At 32.2% G+C, this 14,920-nt stretch overlaps 1 protein-coding gene across 1 annotated transcript in view; it reads left to right on the top strand.

Annotated features, from left to right (window-relative positions):
• The window catches only part of LOC6053563, a 275,106-nt gene that overhangs the window by 64,258 nt on the left and 195,928 nt on the right, over positions 1–14,920 (top strand). Inside the window, exon 2 of the mRNA XM_038260232.1 lies at positions 7,070–7,132. The gene's annotated coding sequence lies outside the window, so the exon portion shown is untranslated. The remainder of the gene's footprint in view (positions 1–7,069; positions 7,133–14,920) is intronic.

The raw sequence follows: 14,920 nt of genomic DNA, 5'->3' as shown, positions 1-14,920 counted from the left end.
TTTAGTTTCTACTCAACACTTAAAAAATATATGGAAATATACATCTTAAATTGGTGACAGATTTTGAGTAAAAAAATGAATAATATTACATGAGAATTAGGTTTTCATCAGGTTCACATTTTTACTCTTTTTTTAAGTTAAATTACTCATACTCAATAATTCAACCAACCAAAATTTCAACCTTACAAATTTTACCTTTTTTCTGAGAGTTAAAGTTTTTCGTTGTAATGACCATAATTTGAAAAAATAAAGCGATATTCAATACATTTTTACACGTCAAAGACTTTAATTGCGAACATTTTTGATCTCAACAAAGAAAATCGCTTTATTTTAAGTTATGTTCAAATTTGCAAACCACCTTAACTTGGAACCTCCTCCTGGACCAATTTAAAAATGTTGGGTTTTGCTTTCATATAGAATTGTTGTCAAATATAAAAACTAATTAAAACAGTCTTTTCATAGCTAAACATTCACAAATTATCTAATTTGGAAATATAAGACCAGTGATTCTGCGACAATTGCAAATTCAATTTCCAAACTAAAAATGATTTCCAGATTTTTTCCGAGAGCAAAAATTAATAAGGCCGTTACAAATATTGTTCAAAGTTTATGTCTACTGTACTTCAATATTGGCTTGAAAAATCAGGGGGCAAACATTTTTTTTTTTCAAAAAACCTTAAAATTTCAATGAAATTTGATATGCAATCAACTCAAAAAAATTTTAAAAGAATTTCCTTGCGTCGATAATCACTTTCAGCATGATTGAAACAGTTGAACATATTTTGAAGTTTTGTGAAATTTTGATGCATAGTTCCGCAAATATATTTTGTTTCGCAAAAAAAAAAAATTTAGTCAAATCTTAGATATGTTTTTAATCTAAAAATATAAAATCAACTGTACTGATTTACAATGCATTTCACAATACTGTTGTTTTGATAATTTTGAAACCATGGCCAGTAATTTTTTTGTTGAAACACCCTAATTGTTATATTGCGCAATTTAACCCTCTACAACCCAACCCCACCTTTAGACGGGCTTCGATTTAAAAAATCGCCAAAAATCCATTTTTCAACCAATTTTTGATCTTCAAAAGCTTTGGAAAGAAGAACTTTTGAAATTTAAGAAAATTTATGGTTTGGAAGTTTGAATTGTTTTATGTGACTTTGCCAATGTTTTTAAAACTGTATTTTTTTAGGGGTCAACTTTGGCTGAGTTTTCTACTAACATTTTCTATATTTTAAGTAATTTTTTTTGTAGTGTCCCAGACTAAGCCTCTACGCATTTTCTTACAATTTAAATGATAATAGTGCCATATTATAGCAGAAAATTTGAAAAACAAGCAAAAAATTGCAAAAGTGACTGCGAACACATAAAATAATTAGGTAGGCAAAATGTAATGATAGGAGGTGGTAGAATAGGCCAAATTCTACTCAAAATAAACATAAACTAAACAAGATAAATGCTTACTTAAATACTAAAAAATAATCAAGAAAAACGTAAAACAAGAGAAGTAACGTTATTCGTAGAACAAAAGTTGCTCAAAATGACCTCCTGAACAGGGGAAAAATAAAAAAAAAATCGGAAAAAAATGGACAGAAGAGGGTTAAGGCTATTTTTATACTTTTTATCCCCCCCCCCCCCCCCCTCCTCGACTTTAAAACATATTTGCAACGGCCTAATTTTCTGTGAAAAATGGGTAATTTTTAATTTTTCTACAATATAACTTTTATTTGGTCATAGGAAAGATATGTGCAAAGTTTCAGATTAATCAAAAATGCAAAATTAGTTAAGTTTTTATTTTTATACTTAAAAAACGATTTGCAAGCGTGATAAATATTCTTCAAAAGCTCATGAAACAACCCCTTAACGAACCACCTCAACCACCATAAGTACATCGAAGACAAGTCCATTTATCACACGTGCACCACGCGTTTCCAGCAAAAAAAGCACACCTTCCCGAGTCGCTACCCCCTTGCCAAAAAGAGTAGAAAAAAAATATATTGGTTGTAAACCAGTCCAGTTTCGACAACAGAGCCAGAGGGCGGGGGTGTCGGTACATTTTCCGGTTCATTTGTGGTCCACCAAAGTGAAGAAAGTGCCATAAATCTACTTACTTTCTATACTACTCTTGCAACCGAAGGGGGGAAGGGGAGGCTTGGTTTTTCGGGGGCTAGATGTGGGTGGTTGGCCAAACCGGCCATGGACCATATGAATGGGACACACAATAAGCCAATAACTTCACTAGATCCCAGTCAAATCAACCCGAATTCTGGAACGGAATCTAATTAGAATCGTACACAAATTCCGTTTCAAACGCAACAACCGGTTCGAACACGGAACCGGTTGTTGCGTTTGAAACGGAATTTGTATACGATTCTAATTAGATTCCGTTTCAGAATTCGGATTGAGTTAACTGGGATAGCGCTCTATGGACCGCACAACGTTGGTCGTTGGCCGTTTTGTTCCAAGAAGGACCAGCAACAACTTCAGCAAACAGAAGAAAAAAGTTGCATTGCATGTCCCATCGAAAGCAAGTTATGCTGCGAGTATTTTTGTTGGTATCTCGGCGGAAAATCTACAGTTATGAGCAAAACTGGAAAAACCAGCGTCAGCATGCATGGACTAGGACGTGGTATGAATATTGAAAACCGAAAGGGAAAATATAGCCCAACGAAAAAACGTACCAGAAAATGTACAAATAACTGACTGTGATACATCGTGCATTTTTTACGACATGAGAATACTACGTGTTTTTGCTGTTTGTTTTCATAAACAAACTACATCTTCTGAGCCAAATATTATTCTTTCTTGGATTTTCGTTATACCGTTGAAATAAGTCTCTTTCCAGTCAGATAATTCATCATATTTTAGTTAAAATTCCCACCACCCTTTACAAAATCTTCCCAAAACCACTTGCACTTTCCCCCTCATCATTGTGGAAATAATTTTCCACCCGCGCACCAGCTCATTAGTGCAAACGCTTCCACGTGCTGACCCTTTTTACTGCCGCCGGGGTGGCCGGCAGAGCCCTTCTTCGGTTGATGGAAGCTGCCTGCATATTTTACCATTTATTTAGCGCCGTTTTCACTTGCCATCATCTTTTCGGAGAGGGTGCTATTTCCCCCCCCTCTAGATACTTCTCATAACGTCACGCAACTTACACTATCACGAAAGTGAACAAAAAATAACTGAAGCTTTTTTCCGGGCCCGCCGCGATGTGTACTTATGTTTCGCATGGTGTGGAACAATATCACCTCCGTCGCACACCTGCACTGCATCTACCCTTCCTTCCCCCTGCTGTGGGGATCGTTATTTGATCGTTATGCTGCTGGTGGACTATGCTATACTTACTATTTGTGTGTGTTTGTGTCGAGTACTATACGGGCTATGATGGTGGGTGGTGGGACTTGGGCGCGAACAAGAGGGCTTTCATTTTCGTTCCATTGTGGGATATTTTTTTTTGCTTCTGCTGTTTGGTTTCTTGCCACTCAAAACAAGCTTTAGTATGGGGTTGTTTGACAAGTTGTGTACGAATATAAGTTATGTCAATTAATGTAATTTATTTTTTAAACCCGGACACCTCATCTTGTTTTATCAATTATTTGAATATAAGTTCGCATTATGAATGTCAATACTGTGTCATTTGATGAATTCTAACATCAACATTCATTTAAAGTTTGTTTGAACGTTGTAGTTAATGTCAAAACAATAAAATACAATAAAATATAAGATTACCAAAAATGCGAAACATTTCACGTGAAATATTTCATAGGCGTCCGAAGCACCGGGAAGGCAAAGCAGAAATTTATTGTTTTGATTTTCTTAAATTCTAGCAATTTTTTATATAAAATATAGATTGTTTTGATGTTAACAGCTTATTTGAGACCTAAACAATGCCATTCACTAACATTTCAGTCCAAATTTGTGCGATTCATTAGCAAAAACGAGTGTCCGGAATTCGAAGCAAGAGTGTCCGGATTTCGAATCAGTTTTTATCAGTGTCCGGGATTCGAAGCACAACAGTCATTTTAATTTTCAAATTCTGATGAAAAATTGTTAGAAAAGACATATTTTGCATGCATTCTCTTAAAACTGACTGTTAATACTACATCATGATGATATTTCTTCATTTCCAACTTATTACATGATTTTTTGTCAGGTATAACGAAAATGATATGCCACTAAGTGTCCGGATTTCGAATCATGACGTTATACATTTTTAAAGGAATTTCAATGACATGAAAAATAAAATTTGTATTGGCCTTACTAAAATACTTTTTTATCATGCCCTAAATATTATTGAAACGTAATTTGTTGCAGCTTTAAAGCTTCAAAGGAAAAAACTAACAAAAAAAGAAAGTTTGTGAAAAACGGAATAAGCTTAAGCAATCATTGGAGGTTGTAGAATTGCTTCAATTCTTTAAAAAAAATATCCTAAAGAATTTCATTCGAAAATAATAACTTTAAAATTGTCACCAAAACACAGGAAAATTACTTAATTTAGCATTCATTTAAAAATTTAGAATAAAGCATTGATTAAATTAAAAATTATTAATAATATTTAAAAATAAAATCTGAAAATAAGCATATAATTTGAGGTAAATTAAATCCGAATTGTCTTATTTATAAATCAAATTATTCTACTAAATGGGCATTTTCAATATTTCACCACCGCCACATTGGCCGCCATCTTACATAACATGCTCTCAAATCGCATCGAAGCTTTTTTCTGGTCAAATTGGAAATGAACGATAATTTATATTTTAATATTTTCTCAAATTTATTTCGAAATTGTACGAAAAAAAATCAAAATTAATCAAAGTTGTTTTAAAATTTTATCAAAACATTAAAAAAATGATTCAATTTTTTTCAATATTATTTTAAAAATAAACTCAAAATTGTTTCATAATTGTATGAACATTATATAAACTAATATTTGAAAATTATTTCAAAGGCAGCCCGCAATCAGGGAATTTAAATTTATTTTCTAAAATGTTCTAATTTTGAGTGCAATCAATTGATATCAATTTGAAATGCATTCCGCTTCATTAAGAATTATTTGATGCAGGTTTGGGTTATTTTTTCATATTGGAACTGAACGAAGAAAATTATTTTTTGTGTTTTGAAAATTATAAAAAAAAGAACAAATTGTATGAAAATTTCTATTTTTTGATAAAACAGTGATTTTTTTGAAATTCATCCATCAATTTATATTGCTTAGAAGAATCGAAAATACAGTTTAGGGACCATCCACAAACCAAGTGGACACTTTTTTGGAAATCTCAAACCCCCCCTCCTTCGAGAACAATTGTCCATACAAAAAATTTTTTTTTTGTATGGAGCGTGGACAATCGCCATACCCCCATGAAGTGCCCGCGTGGTTTATGGATGGTCCTTTAATGACTCAAATGATTTTTATGTAAAAAATATATATTTAAAAATTGTATGATAATATTTCAAAATTTATCAATATTTGCTAATATCAACATTAATAAAAAATCATTTTAAAACTTTTTTCAATATTATTTTAAAACTTATCTCAAAATTAATTCCAAATTGTTTCAAAATTGTATCAGCCCGCCAATCAGGGTGATTTTTTATTTAAAAAAGGTTCCAATTTTAAATGCTAATTTAAGTGCAATCAATTGAAGTCTATATAAAATGCAATCGCTTCGTTTAGAATCATTTTAAGCATGTCTTGGTTAATTTTTCTTTATTTTCGTGAAACACACAGAAAAGTTCTGGCTTGTAATTGGAATAATTATATTTTTTTTTTCTTCTCTCCTCTCCACGACCTCGGCCAGAGTTGAGGGAAAAAGCTTTGAAATATATTTACATCGGCCTTATTTATAAATTGTTTCAAAATTGTTTCAAAATTGTTTCAAAGTTGTTTCAAAGTTGTTTCAAAATTGTTTTAAAATTGTTTCAAAAAATTGTTTCAAAATTGTTTCAAAATTGTTTCAAAATTGTTTCAAAATTGTTTCAAAATTGTTTCAAAATTGTTTCAAAATTGTTTCAAAATTGTTTCAAAATTGTTTCAAAATTGTTTCAAAATTGTTTCAAAATTGTTTCAAAATTGTTTCAAAATTGTTTCAAAATTGTTTCAAAATTGTTTCAAAATTGTTTGAAAAATGTTTCAGAATTGTTTCAAAATTGTTTCAAAATTGTTTCAAAATTGTTTCAAAATTGTTTCAAAATTGTTTCAAATTTTTTTCAAAATTGTTTCAAAATTGTTTCAAAATTGTTTCAAAATTGTTTCAAAATTGTTTCAAAATTGTTTCAAAATTGTTTCAAAATTGTTTCAAAATTGTTTCAAAATTGTTTCAAAATTATTTCAAAATTGTTTCAAAATTGTTTCAAAATTGTTTCAAAATTGTTTGAAAAATGTTTCAGAATTGTTTCAAAATTGTTTCAAAATTGTTTCAAAATTGTTTCAAAATTGTTTCAAAATTGGTTCAAAATTGTTTGAAAATTGTTTCAGAATTGTTTCAAAATTGTTTCAAAATTGTTTCAAAATTGTTTCAAAATTGTTGCAACATTGTTGAGACATCGTTTCAAAATTGTAAATAATTATTGTTTTTTTTTTTCAAAATTACCGAATTCTTCAGAAAATTACCTCAACTGCCAATTTCCCCCATCAAGCTCCTCTCTTGTAAGGCACGTGACTGCGGCGATGATGGTAGTCGCCGTCGTCGCTGTCGTCGGCGGTGGCGGCATCTTCTGTACCTTCTGTATACCCACTAGCCCACTCTAGTACGAATCGGCTGTTGGCACGGATTAGTACCACAAATAAGCGTAGCATAACCGTACCCCATCAGGAGGGGTGTGTATGAGGCTTTTCCTATTATTTCCAACGTTTTTTTTTTCTATTTTCTTCGAGCTTTTTTTTATGCCGTTGATTGCTCTCTATCGCGAAGCTGATAATCACCCTGATCGGCTATGTGGGAAGCACTTTTCTTTTTTTCTTCTTACCAATTTCACCGTGACTTATGTAAGGCCTCCCAGCATGAATGACGTACGTGTGCAATATTCAGAAACATATTTTTCTCTTCCTGTTCTTTCTTTGCAGGCTGGGCTAGCTGAAAACGAGTGAGGTTACTGGTGGAAAATTGACCACTTTCCCTGGAAACAGGTATGTATTTGCTTTCTTCGTGTATATTGAAATATTGGTAATGTTATAAAAATGGCTCAAGCTTGTACAAACACTCTGGCAATATTTTTTTTGTGAATGAGCCCTAGTGATTGTGACCGATATTACGTGCAGAATCGACCTGAAGGGAAAACTGCCAAAAGCAAAAATACTGACCAAGACCATGATTTTACTTTTATCGCCATAACCAACTGACAATGATTTGATTTTTATGTCACGTCGCTCTCCCGGGGGTTGGCAGCCGACAAAACAATCAAGACAAATTGACGGTTGTATTGTATACGCTTAACCCTTTCAGGCCTGAATTTTCAAAAAAATATTTTTTTAGCTAATGATGGGAAAATGATTTTGAGGACCATACAAAAATTATAGGCTAGTTTTAAAAAAAATGATTTTTGGGTCATATATGACCCATCAGGCTCGAAAGGGTTAAAGCGCGTGGAGTCCGAAAACCGGTAGCAAAAAGGGGAGCGTGGTGGGGACGCCATCGGGAGTGAAGATAAATTGTATCATAAAACCATAAAAAACAGCTCGATGGAAGTAATGGATGGAAAAAATACAGGAAGGCAAGGGCAATGGCGAATGGGTCATTTGTGTGATTAAAAGTCTAATTACTAATTAAATTTAAAATTATCATAGGTTTTCAATTTTTGAAAGGAATGCATAAAAACTCGATGATGATTATTTAGTAAAAATCGAAAAACTGTGGTGTGTGGGAAGAAATGGTCAGATTTTAATAGATCTTAGAATTATTATATGGCAGTTATACAAGTATAGCAAAAAAACAAGTAAAATAAAAAAACAGTAAAGTTCTGCTTGAATTTCATCTTCATAAAATAATCAGATTCAATTTTCAGCTGAAATCAATCTAGACAGACTAACATGACTTTGAGCCTTGTCAAAACCAACGTCACTTGGTTCATCAAATTTACCCAAAAACCGGCAAGGACAAAAACTCAGCCACTCAACACTGAAAACGGCCTCGATCCGTTTGCTGATTAGATAAGCCAGACCAGACAATCTGACGAGCAGCATCTTCTATGCTCAATACCAAACCTTTTTTCCATGTTATTTTGTCTCGTTTATTTTTTTTTCTCTTTTTGCAACTGTTTCTTCAAATTTCGCCAGAATCCATTTCTGATTGCTATTTGTTTCCTCCTCCAATGCCTCCCCCTCAATATTCAAGTCTCACTTTATTTGCATTTTATACATCTCGGCTGGCTCGAGGCACGTAGCAACACGCAGCCGATGCTTCCTAGGAAATTGGAGGAAATCAGTTTGTTGAGACGAAACAAAAGCGAGGTCCCCTGCGTTGATTGGAATAGTTTGGTTTGAACTATAATGAATTGATATTTTATACTGTGAACTATAAATTTGTAATAAAAAGAAACAAAACGAAGTTTAAACTGTAATTTTATCTCTATTTTGTGCTATTGCTTTTTTCATATTAAAAGATAAAATTAGAAAAGCAGAGAATATACACAAAAAAGAGTTTTTTTGCCTTGAAAAATGTAACCATTTTAAATGCAATTCCTATCCTTTTTTTTCCTTTTAAATCACGACCTTATGATGTGAATGGTGAAAAAACATGTTTGCATGAAAAATTCAACTTAAGAAAAAAAACTTGCTTAGATAAATTAATACGATTTAATAAAATTCGGTCCTGAAAGAGTCGAAACGTTTGCAAAAATATTGGTTAAGTTGGTTAAATTATTGGATATTGGAAGTTGGTCAAATTAAAGTGTCCTTTTTTTAAAAAATAAATGGGAAATTCTGAGAGCAAATTAGACAATTTTCTTTAAATCGTTAAAATTATTCATACAAATTTTGGAGTCAGTCATACAAAAATGATATGAAATGTTTAAAAATCTGTAGGTATTTATTTTGAGGAAGAATTTTCTGATCAAATTGGTAAGGAAAATTTGAAAAATTAGGTACATGCAATGGAAAAAAAACTTTCATTAATCTTTGAAATGCAAAAGTGAATTACGCAAAAAACACCATTTTGATTCTTTTTAATTTCTCATGGATGACCAAAATGTAATCTTTCCAGCTATGGTAAAGAGAAATGACAATTTGTTTACCAATGTTTAACTTCATTTTCAAATTTAAAATCTAATTTGCAATAAAAATCTTCACTTTTCAAATAAATACTTTCTAATTTACCTTTAGATTTTTTAAAATAGAAAATAAGGAATTTTTTTTTTTCAAGAGTTACATTTCTTTGAATTCATAATTCATTCATTGCAAACTTTGCTTCGAAAAAAAAATCTATGATTTGATTAATATTTTTCCTTTGGAAAAAAGGAAGCATCAAAATATCGTCAAATATTATATTGCCAATATGGGAGCATTCTTTTATTACGTAACGCAAAAAAAAATGGAATTATGGACCCCCTCCCTCCTCCCTCGTTATAATAATTTCCATACAAATTTTTGTATGAAGCGTAACACGGCCTTCGACCCCCCCCCCCTTTCCTCAACTGCGTTACAAAAAGTACAATTTTTAATGAGAAAAAAAAAGTTCCGTGAATTTCATATAATTTTTTATTGAATGTTTTAAATTAAGTCCACCCTTTTTTAATGGTTCATAAAAAGCTTGAATTTAAAAAAAAAAATTGAAATCATTTTTTTTTGATTATAAAAAATGATCTTTAATGTTTTTTTTTTTTTTTAATTTAAACTTTTGTGTTAAGTTGAGAAAAGTGAAGTTAAGGAAATTTCTTAAAATTTCGTCTAAGAAACATTGAAAATTGAACTTCTGGTTGCTTAGATACAACGGGTGAAATAATAACAAACAGGAAAATTTAAGTTTTCTAAGTCTAATCCAAACATCCCTCCATTTTTCAATGCCAATATTACAGCGACAAGTGGTCCAATTTTCATAATTTATAAATGTTTGATTTGTGAAATTTTCTGCACTTTCAAACAAGTATTTTATTTTTTTTTGGAATTCAACAATTTCTTCAATTCAATTCAACTATTTCTTATATTAATAGTTTGGCCTTTTTAATTATTAGTATTGATTCCAAAATTTTCAAAAATAAAAAGTTCAGAAAATTTCACAAGTGATTGTGGCCAAAGACAATGCACTCCACGTCTTAACACTTTTGATTGAAATGATATTTTAACGTGAAATCAACGTTTTGAAATAGTAGTTTATGCAACAAGTTGCAAAAATAGAATTTTTTCAGCACGAGTCTTACGTTTATCCAACGAGGTTCACCGAGTTGGATAAATACGAAGAGTGCTGAAAAAATCAAGTTTTGCAACGAGTTCCATTCAACATTTTTAGCAATTCCGAAAAACATCCATTGAGTGAAATGTTAAGTCAAATTTTCATGTATTTTGTCAATAAATCGTTTAAATCAAAAAATGTTGAAAAGTGTTACTTTTCGAAGTTCAACTTTTCAGCACCCATTTCAGTGCTGAAAAGTAGAACTTTTCAGCATTTATTTTGAAAAGTGTTGCTATTCGATTCTGTTATTTTTGGTACAGAAAAGTAGGCTATTTCGTCGTTCAAGAATGACAGAAAAAGTAAGTAGTTTCACGACGGAATTGCAAAAAAAACTTTTAAAAATAACTTTGAAACATTTTTGGGTTTGATTCGGAAAACTTTTAATCTTAATTTTTATGAGTTTTAGATTTATGCTTTGAAAATCAATTGCGCTTCACATCCACTAAATAAAGTCAGTGCCAATAATAGCAAACAAACAGGTTCCTCGCCATTCCATTGCCGCATTAGTAGTGTGTTGCGCTGCAGTCGAAATCGAAATCGCCATTCATGGGAGGGCGGTCGGTCGGTCGACCAAAGACCATCCAAGGGGTAACCCTTCAGATTTCCGCGTTGTCCGCGCGGCAAGTTGCCACCACCAACTTTGGTAGCGCAGCAGCGGGTCAAAGAAGGTATACTCTTTTTTCAATTATTGCAAAACAATTTTCTAATAACACAGTTGCAGTCACGATCTAATGGACTTTGAAAATTAGTTTTTTTTTGCTTCGTCGCTGCGCGACCAGTAGCTGGATAATTGTTTGAAAAGGTACACAATTTTTTTTTGTTAAACATGTTTCTTTTATTTTGATAAAAAAAATTAATATAAAAATTTAAAAATTATTTTTTTTTACATTTCTACTCAAAAGTAACTCCATTTGATAATGGCAACACTAGTGCGCGAGAGGGAAAAGACAGTTGGACAGTTGAACCGACAGCAGCCAGCGTTCCCTCGGTGCACCCTTTAAACCGTCAATTATTCCCTTTTCTTGGCGCAAGAGAGCATCTTTTAAGGTGAAGGCGGCGACGGCGGGTGAAACAGCGCGCGATCGAACTCCAGCTTCGAGGAGATCTAATAAACCCGTAAATGTGAGACCATTTGGATCGATTTAAACTTCAGAGGGGAGTGTGGGTGGATTTGAGCATTAAAAAGAGGGGGTGGGGAAACCAGTGAAATTGAAATCATGCTGGCTTTGCATGATTGTGTGCGCGCTTTTAAATAAGGTTTTATTAAACAAATTAAGTCAATTTCGGTATTAATTAAATCAGCTCTCGGAATGGATGTGGTGAGGAAAATTGCAGAGCAAAGAGGAATACATGCTGCGAGTGAGTGAAAGGTTTGCGGCGTATTTGTAGATTTGTTTGGTTGGGATTCAGTGGAGTAGATCAGCTAAATTAATGGAACAATAATTATATTGATGTTTTTTTTATTTGAATTTCACTATTTTAGTATACACAGAAAAAAAAGTTGAATTTTGAAATTTTAAATTAAAAATGTCAACCTGATGAATATTAATCAAAAACTGATGAAAATTCATAATTTTCCGGGGTAAAATTTATCATTTATTTTTTGCCACAAAATCTGTCTTCATTTCCTGATAAATATTACCATCAATTTTTTTTTCTGTGTATTAAATTGTTTTTTTCGCGTACTGCTATTGTCCACGCTTCATACGATTTTTTGTATGAACAATTGTTTAGGATGAAGAAAAAAAAGGTCTTCTTTTGCATGTATTAGGCTTGTTCAGTTTCTGGTTTTCAAGTTATTAAACTTGTTCTACAACCATTTAACCATTACATTTTTTCTGTTTTATGTCTTTTATAATTTTTTGGTATTTTTTCAAATTTTGTTTTTGAGCAATTCTCTGAGATTTCGGTCATTCGATTTTTTTTTTGTATTTTTTTATTCGGCTGAAACTTTTTTGGTACCTTCGGTATGCCCAAAGAAGCCATTTTTTTCCATACAAATTTGACAGCTGTTGTAAAATTGAATTTGCAATCAAAAAGTACTCCAGTGAAATATTGATGAAGTGCATCGATTTCAAGTTATAGCCATTTTTATGTATCTTTTTTTTAAATAGTCGCAGTTATTGATTATTTAAATATAGTGCCCATGTTTGCCTAATTTTGAAAAAAATATTTTTGTAAAACTGAGAAAATTCTTTATATTTTTTTTCTCGGACTTTGTCGATACGATCCTTAGTTACTGAGATATTGCCATGCAAAGGGTTAAAAACAGGAAAATTGAAGTTTTCTAAGTCTCACCCAAACAACCCACAATTTTCTAATGTCGATATCTCAGCAACTAATGGTCCGATTTTCAATGTTAAAATATGAAACATTCGTAAAATTTTCCGATATTTTTGAAAAAAAATATTTTCCAAATTTTTAAATCAGGGCTAACATATCAAAAGGGCGTAATATTGAATGTTTGGTCTTTTTGAAATGTAAGTCTTGATTTAAAATTTTTGAAAATATTTTTTTTCAAAATGGTGGGTTGTTTGGGTGAGACTTAGAAAACATCAATTTTCTTGTTTTTAAACCTTTGCATGGCAATATATCAGCAACTAAGGGTCGTATCAACAAAGTCCGAAAAAGCAAAATATAGAGAATTTTTTTTCTCAGCCTTTCAAAAATATTTTTTTCAAAAGTGGGCAAATAGGGCACTTTTTTAAAATAATTAATAACTGCGACTATTTTGAAACAAGTTGCATAAAAATGCCTAAAACTTGAAAACGGTGCACTTTATCAAAATTTCACTAGAGTACTTTTTGATTGCAAATTCAATTTTACATCGAAAAATGAAATTGAAAATTTTTTGCGACCAATATTTCGATTTTTTGAAAAAAATACATTGATTCAAAAAATAACTATAACTCGGTCAAAGCCCATCCTTGAAATTTCTGAACAGTTGGCATTTAATGTCCTCTAAAACATATAAAAAAATAAAAAAATTAAAAATAGTTTTTTTTTGCAAATCAAGTTTTAGTGACCAAAAGTGGAATTAAAAATCACAAAAAAAAATTTACCGTGTATCATTTTTTTTCAGTGTAGTCCATATCCATACCTACAACTTTGCCGAAGACACCAAATCGATCAAAAAATTCCTTCAAAAGATACAGATTTTTTAATTTTCACATATCATTTTTGTATGGACAGCTGACAAATTTGTATATAAAATTATATGGACAAACTAATGATGCAAAATGGCTTCTTTGGGCTTTCAGCCGAATAAAAAAAAATATATACCGTCATCAGGGGTGACATTGGGTCTGGGGGGTGAGATTGGGTCATACAAAAATGCTAAAATTCGTATGACCCAATCTCACCCCCCAGACCCAATGTCACCCCTGATGACGGTAATTAAAGAAAAAAGACCGATTCAATAAAGAACTGCTATTTTGTTTTTTCACGTTTCACTTTAAGATTATTTTTTTGGTATTAAGGCTGGAACAATTGCTTTTAAATTTATTTCACGATTAAATAAAAGTTGAAAATAAGCTTTTTTTGATTAGAATAAGACCTTAGTAGATACCACGAAAAATGCTGTTAAAAATTCAAAAGTTCTCCTTGCAATATTTTTAAAAAAGCAAAAATCTAGCTTAAAAATGTTTTTATTAAATGAGTTCATCAAAAAGTTAAGTTGGGTTGTAGAGGGCATTATTTTCTTTTGTTTATTGAAGAAAACTATTTTGAACTGAAGAATCGCCTGGGCGAGTTAATAAACCGATCTGTCTTCCTCCATGATCTATGCACTTTTCCAGCAAGTCCTTTCAGCAGCCCTGTTGCAAGCCAATTATAAGAATATTCACACAGCAATTATAAACGACTGGAAAGCTGCACAAAGGCTCAGCTCGGGATGAGGTGATAAATATCGGAACTGCTATTTACATGCATCGTTCTTCGCCGCACAGAAGCCAATTCTATCGGAGGACTTTGTTCAAGCCGCTCTCTAGGCACTTTTATTCTTTTTGCAGCATCCGTGAGACACGGAAAAAATAATATGTAAAATCGATTGGTATCTTAGTTTTTTTAATCTAACTTTTTTTTCTTTTACTGATAATGCTATTATTCTAACTTTTTGTTGACTTTATTTTTCTAAAGCCAAACAACTTAAAAAAATTACCTTTCCAGAACTTTCCCGTGTCCCCAGTCAACTCCCAAGTGGTAATATATAGACCCATCTTCGGTGTGTCCTCCTTCAATGCCAACTCTATTCCCCGGGTGGGAATAGCCGCCTCCTTTCGCTTTCGGACGTTCTCGATTTCGCTTTGTATCGACCGCGGCCTGGCCAACCGTCCAAGGTTCCCCCCCCCCCCCCCCTGAGTTTGATAAGATATGCCCGCAATTATTCCAGTCACTTTGAACGGCTGGGCTCGTTTGCTTATAATTTCAATTTTATTCGATTAGGGCCTTTTTCCCCTCGATCTCTTTGTTTCGAACAATTATTTTAATTTTTTGCCCTGCCTTCAGCGCTGGTTGCTGCACACCGTTCGATT

The sequence above is a fragment of the Culex quinquefasciatus genome, chromosome 3 (assembly GCF_015732765.1).
Source record: "Culex quinquefasciatus strain JHB chromosome 3, VPISU_Cqui_1.0_pri_paternal, whole genome shotgun sequence".
NCBI lineage: Eukaryota > Metazoa > Arthropoda > Insecta > Diptera > Culicidae > Culex > Culex quinquefasciatus.
Note: the sequence above shows the minus strand (reverse complement) of the source record. Positions and strands in the feature narration are given on the sequence as shown.